This window comes from Sinocyclocheilus rhinocerous, unplaced genomic scaffold, assembly GCF_001515625.1.
Source record: "Sinocyclocheilus rhinocerous isolate Xijiao unplaced genomic scaffold, SAMN03320098_v1.1 scaffold677, whole genome shotgun sequence".
NCBI classification, from domain to species: domain Eukaryota; kingdom Metazoa; phylum Chordata; class Actinopteri; order Cypriniformes; family Cyprinidae; genus Sinocyclocheilus; species Sinocyclocheilus rhinocerous.
This window is the reverse complement of record NW_015633185.1, coordinates 978,401-985,660: the sequence shown is the minus strand read 5'-3', so window position 1 is coordinate 985,660 and position 7,260 is coordinate 978,401.

Sequence of the window (7,260 nt, the reverse complement as noted above, 5' to 3'; positions counted from 1 at the left end):
TTTTTAAAATAATTTTTTTTTTTTGACAGATTTGATTTTTCAGCAGTCAGATTGTATGTATTAATTTATTAGTGTTTACATAGACAGGTATATTCCTCTAACTTTTTAACCTCTTGACCTCTGACTCCAGTAACACGCACTTTTCAGCATCCAGTCATTGATGAATAAAAAATTACATTCAGCATTTACCACTTGAATATCCTGTTTTATTCGCAAATATATCCGATTAAAAAGTCATTGTGAAGTTTCACATTAACTTTAATGATTATAATTTCATTTTATATTTCATTTTGAGAAGGTATATATAAAAGGACCCTAAGGTATAAAAGTTAATCTTTGTATCGTATTTATCCCTAAATAGTACATATTAGTGCTTTAAAAGTACATCTTAGTACCTTTTGAAAAGGTACTGCCCCAGTGACACTTTTGACATTCCCCTAAATTCGTCTGAAACAACATGCGGTTGAGTTAATGATGACAGAATATTTATTTTGAGTGAACTATGCCTTTAAATTGAACGAGAGGGAGAAAGTAAACTGCCCATGCAGCTGCATTTCTAATTTGATTCTGCTCAGTTCACAGGCCATGAAGTAGACAGTCTTCCTTGTTTCTGTGGAGGCAGAGAGAGAAAGAGAGAGAAGAAAGAAGAAAGAAGAAAGAAGAAGAAAGAAGAAGAAAGCCTGCAAAAGCCTTGCTCTCCCCCTCCCTCTCCTCCCCTTCTCCCTGTCAGGTTGGCTTTGTGCAAATATCTGAATGATCTTGTTCTGCTGTGACCACGGAGGGAAAGAAGCCACACCTACTCTCCGCCAACCTCAAGCCCAGCTTTTTAGTAATATTTAAAGTAGTCTGTTAAAATGTGGTAATTTATTATTTTTTTTTTTGTCTGCTTCCATTTTAACATTCATCAAAGGGATAGTCCACCATTTACTCACCCTCATGTCCTTCCAGACCTGTATAAGTTTCTTTCTTCTGTAGAACATAAGATATTTAAAAAATTTTTACATTTTTTGTCCATAATGAAAGTCAATGGGGTCCAATGTTGTTTTGCACCCTGTTTACCTTTCTTTAAAATAGCTTTTTATGTTTCACAGAAGAAATGAAGTCATACAGGTTTGGAACAACATGGTGAGCAAATGATGATAGGATTTTAATTTCGGGTGAACTACCCCTTTAAGCTTCATTCAGGAAAATTTATGGAATATGCTTTACTGCATTATTTTGTACATGGATGTGTGTAGTGGTCAGATATTTACAGTCAACCAACCGAATTTCTTGTGATCTGCCATGACGGCTCAGATTCCATGTGTTTACATCTCAGCTGGCAATAAGTGAACATTTGTTCTGATGCACATTGTTTTACAGATACATTTCTTTGATAAGCCAATGCTAAAACCCCTTTATGCTACAAATAATGTATGCAATCAATGCTTTTCTGATCAGTAATAAGCAAACTGTCAACTTTTCTCAGCCATTTTTATCTGTGTCAAGGCATTGTCTTAACTTCCCTTTTTTGGCCTTTGTTTTGGCTTTATATCATCACTCAGTGAGTGGCTGGTTCAGTTTTAATGCTACACTAATGCACAACAAGAGGGTCTATGCATGTCTGTTCATGCAAAAGGAGGCAAAACTGTACCGGACCAGCAAGTTTATGGTTGCTATTCAGTTCGTTTTCAACCATTTCCATCATCATCATCTGTTTGCCAAACATTTCTTTCATATACATCTCTCACCAGTACAACGGTACATTTCTGTTAACATACTAATGCATGCAGGATTATAGCTCATAATTGTACAGATGTCAGATGATTTTTGTATGGTTTGGTCTTATTTTATTTTATTTATACCATTGTTTGTTTGAGTTTTATTAATGGTATCTGTTCGTGTTCCAGTCAGACTCTCTCTGTGTTGCCCTGCTGGGGTTTAGTGTCGTTTGGCCAGTAGAAATGGTCACATGACATTTAGGTGGAGTTCATTTGGCGGAGTTTAGTTATGAACAGGTATGATGGGAGAGTATTCTGCATGTATGTGCAATAGACAGCACAGTATAAACCACTGATGTTGATCAGATTAGGTTTGGAAGGATTATTTTATGTGCACCTGACATGAAAGGAAAGGGACCATTTATCATATCAGCTGTATTAGTTTCACATGGTGTTTGTCACACTAAACTAGCTTACAGTAAAAATGTTAGATATACATACCGACAAAAACTGTGCATAATATGCCTTCCTGGTGAGAATCAATTAAAAAAAGTAGAGTGCAATGTCAGAGAGGGAAGAAAGCGTTTATTTTTAAATGAAATCGTATTTATCATACAAGTGTGACCATTAATAATCTGGGATTTGAACTTCCTGTCACAGAGACCGAAGATAGAGGTGACAATTTAGATTTGTTACCACCCAGAGTTCAAAAGAGAGATTGTCTGAGAATTGAAAACATGAGTGAATGAGAGCCGAGTGGACAAATCTATGGAATCAAAACTATGATTAATATTACTTATAGGATTTTGGATTTGGAGTGCTTGTTTTGTTTTAAGCTATTTATTTTTGTTTCCTGTGTAAATATATTTATTTTTGTTAAGCTAACATCCAGATTGTAATTTGTACAGAATATGAGATAGGGAATGTATTATGCTTATGGGAATGTATCACTGCTTATTATTTGGGGTGCAAGCCATTTTTCGTCTTGTTTAATAATGCATTATTTTGGGTCTGTTTAGTTTCTTGTATTATAATTTGGGGTGGTGTTTGTGCTAGTTGTCAAGGTCAACACTCCCTGCCCCTATTTAATTATAAGTATTTAATGTTTTATATATTTCAGATTGTGTGCTAGGGCAAGGTTTGTGAAGCAATACTTTATTCTCTACAAACGTCAGAATTTCAATCTTCCAAAGCCTGTTTCTGGGAAAATCTTTTTGATAACCCTCAATGCCAAATGTAAAAAAAAAAAAAGAAAGACAGCATGATTTCTGATGATATTGGTTGTTGTTTTTTAATGGTATCTCACTGTCCTGTGGATCAGGCCACACATTCTGGGAAGGTTAAAGTGGTTTCAGGATAGTGACCACTGGGATTATTCGTGTGTGTGTATGAGAAAGAGAGAGAAAACATGTGGTGGAGGGTTTTCTGCTCATTAAGAAAGGCTGTATCTTCAGGCCTTGGAGCTGTGCCTTTTTCTATGCAATATTACAAACATATTCATTTGAGAAAAATAACCCATCAACTGATGATCACTGTATTTGCATCAAGGTGTGGACTGTAGAATATATCAAATATGGACATGTGTCTATGAATTTGAAACGGTCTTTTCTAGTTTTATATCATACAATAAATGGATAAAAATTACATTCTTCGTTTGTTTTCTTCATTTTCCATCACTAAAGCATGCCACTATTAAAGAAGTATAGTGAGTGCATACACTTAAAAATTATGGTTCTTTATTCGGATCTGTGGTTCCATGAAGAACCTTTAACATCCATGGAACCTTTCCATTGCACAAAATGATTCTTCATATAGTAAAAGGTTCTTCGGACTGCTAAAATTTCTTCACACTAAGAAAAAAATGGTTCTTTTAAGAACTGTTCCATAAAGGTTGTTTAGAGAACCTAAAATGGTTCTTTTACCACAAATAAACAGGTAAGGGTGTATAATTCAGCTGCCCTGTATGAAACAGACATTTCTCCGCATCAACAGTTGCCTTCATTTTGCACCTATGACTCATGAGCTGGTAGCAGGAGTCTATTTCCAGTATTGGCTACAATGTGTAGCAGGGACAGTTTTAACACGTGGCAGTGTCTGTGTAAATTGTAGGGGGATGGCCGGCTCAAAACATGGCCCAACTGATCTCAGGTCAGCAAGAATGTTTTTTCCCCAGTGGATCATGTTGCTTTTTATGAGAGTGGTGAGTCAGTGTATGAGCTGTAGGATCATTCACGCTGACCATCTCACTTTTACTATGTTTTTCTTTCCTTTATCTAAAACAACTCTAGTTGTTTCTCTCCAACCTTTCATTTCAGCTCTATGCGGACACAACCTTAATCCTGCACTGTCATAAAGGGCTTGTTTTCACTTTCCGGCCCTTTATAGTCAAGCTTCTTAAGAAGTTTCATGTTTCATGTGCAGATAGTGGGTGAATTGAAATATTTGCCTTCTCATACTGTATTGTTTCCAGTAAGTGTTATGGGTCCTGTGTCATAAAGCTGACTAATTTGCTGTGGTTAGTATCCGTCCTTTGCCTTCAACATTCATTGTTGGCCCACTTTTATCCACATGAAGAAATGGGTCAAATCAAAGAAAGAAAAAGAATGTACATTTCCTAACTGCAGCTCACTGTAATGCATGACTGGAAGGTGCTGCAATGTTTGCAGTTTTGTTAACTTCAGTCATTTACAGATACAGTATGTCTGAAAACCCAAACACTCAAAATGACTGACAGGCAGAGTGCACCTCAAAGTCTTCATATACTAAAAAGTATTTTTTGTTTTTAAATATTTTTTAACTAATATTTTTTTGACAGATTTGATTTGATTTCTCAGCAGTCAGATTTTATGTATTAATTAATTTATTAGTGTTTACATAGACAGGTATATTCCTCTAACTTTTTAACCTCTAAGTGACTCAATTCTAGTAACACTCACTTTTCAGGATCCATTCATTGATGGATAAAAGTTCCATCCTACATTTTCCACTTGAATATCCTGTTTTGCTCACAAATATGTCAGATTAAAAAAGTAAATACATTTAAAAAATGTTGTCGTGAAGTTTCACAATAACTTTAATGCTTCTAATTTTGTTTTATATTTAATTTTGAGGAGGTGGGGTGTCTTCAAGCCTCTTCACTTGCTCCAATAGTCCCAGGCCAAGAATAATCAATGGGCAAAAATACACCAGAGTGATTTTTCATTCTTTTTCGTGACACAGTTGACACACCTGTCTGATGGGCCAGTATCATGACAAACCAGGTCCTACCTCCATCAACTATCAGTTATACCAAGTACACACAAACAACATTCATTTAAAATATGTATTTAATTGCTTAATATACACTTTCTGAAAAAAGGTACAAAGCTATCACTGGAGCGGTACCCTAAGATACAAAAGTTAATCTTTGTATCTTATTTATCCCTAAATAGTACATATTAGTGCTTTAAAAGTACATATTAGTATAATTTTGAAAAGGTAATGCCCCAGTAACACTTTTGTACTTTTTTCTGAGTGTGTAGTGCATAATAAAACAAACTTGACATAATGTAATTTATTTCACTTGATAAACTGTCAATTAATAACAATAATAAACAAATACGTTTTATAACTGAATTATCTGGACCCTTAACACTTAAATTAACACATCCAAATGTGTATAGTGTAAGCAAAGCTATAAAGCTAATCAGTATCTGTGTGCTATGCTAGTACATAAGCTAAATAAAACACACATCAATGGTCATTATAACATAGTTCAAGAAACATATATCATAATTAGGTTTTGTAGAATTGTAATCAGGCACTAAAAAAGGGAATCCATTAAAGTTCTTTCAGCCAATAGGATCACTTGGGGTCCTAAAGGAGATTATTTTTATTGTGAGTATTCGGCTTATCATTATTGCTGATCACTGTTGTTGTGCTATGATATTGTATTATTTTCCATTATATAATCAGAGGGGTATAGAAAAGTTTATGAAAGTGTCACTCCATAATACAATAGCAAAATATATAAATATGTATAGTATTTTTATGTTACATTAATCAGTATTTAGCACACCTTCCTAAGGAAAGGATATGGACCAAAAGACATTGCAATTACTAAATGATATTTAGACAGACTTAAAGAAGTTCCAGATCTATACATGTGCTCTTATTATTTCAGTTATTTTGCTTTTAATGTAAATAAACATGTGCAAACAATATACTTGCTCTTGTGAATTTATTTTGATGTTAATTACATTGTGCGAGCTGTCTCTTTAATACCGCGTGGTTTATATACATGTTGCTGCTGATTGGGCTGACATGTTTGACACACCCACCAAACAAGAGAAAACGCATCTCAAACCCCGTTGCACACCGTTGCACACCGTTTCCAGGAAACATGTCATTCAAACCGGAAACCATAGCAAAACGGTGCACACCGGTTTGAGCTTGAACTTGCCCCAGATTTATGCTAGGTACACATTAAAAGATTTTTAAAAAAATCTTATAAGATTTTCAAAATGTGAGAGACCACAAACATAAGGACAAAAAATCCTAAATTTAACCGTTTTGCTCCTGTAGTGTGTGGTGTGCTGCGATGTGGCAAAGACAGCACACCACACACCAACAGATTTTCAACCAAAGTCCCGACTGTGAACACAGGAAATCTCGCAAAATCTCGAGACTTGAGAAAACCATGGCAGACAAATGCAGGAAAACAAAGAAGTGCAGTATCATGAGATTTCTTAAGAATTGTGGAATAATGAACAGAATATAAGATTTAGGTGAGAAACGGTACATTCTCTTCACACACCATCACAGTAGGTGGCGGTATGCAACTATGAAGTTGGTTCGCAACCCGCCATAAAACCAAAAGAAAAAGAAGAAGAACATGGCGGACGACATGCAGCGATGACTGCTTTTGTTATGCTTCTGTCTTCTGTCAGCTCGCTTTCTGATTGATTATTGTTTCGTTTCACTTCATAATCTACAGATCGTATGCGTGTTTGTCCTCGGGGTTCCCCCCACACATCAGGATTTCTGATCGTAAATATTCAACATGTTGCAAAATATTTCTAAATATCCATATTCAAAACGTAATAATCACTTTAATGTAGCTTGCGCCAGCAGTTGTACACAGAAGCAGCTCCGGGAGCATGAAGTATGAGGTCAGCGTTGCGCATGCGCTGGTGAGTCTCGTGAAAACCAACGTTTGTTTGCAGGATCAAAGGAAGCAAAGTTTCCTTAATTTAGCAAAGGAAAACCAGTCTCCTCTTGGCTTATATCGAAATCCTCTGACATTCTTCTTTACAAATCCTTGTTTTGTACTTCTAATTCCTGACCGTTGTTTTGTTTTGATCTCTCCGCTGCGTTTCCGCGTGCATCACTTCTGAGCGGCGCATGCGCAAAGCTGATCTCATACGTCATTCCCCCAGAACTGCTTCCGTTTACAACAGTGAGCGCAAGCTAGATTCAAGTGATTATTACGTTTTGAATATGGATATTTTTCTTACAAAAACGCATCGATTAGCTACAGGAGGCCTTTGTTCACCCCCCGGAGCCGTGTGAGACACTTTTT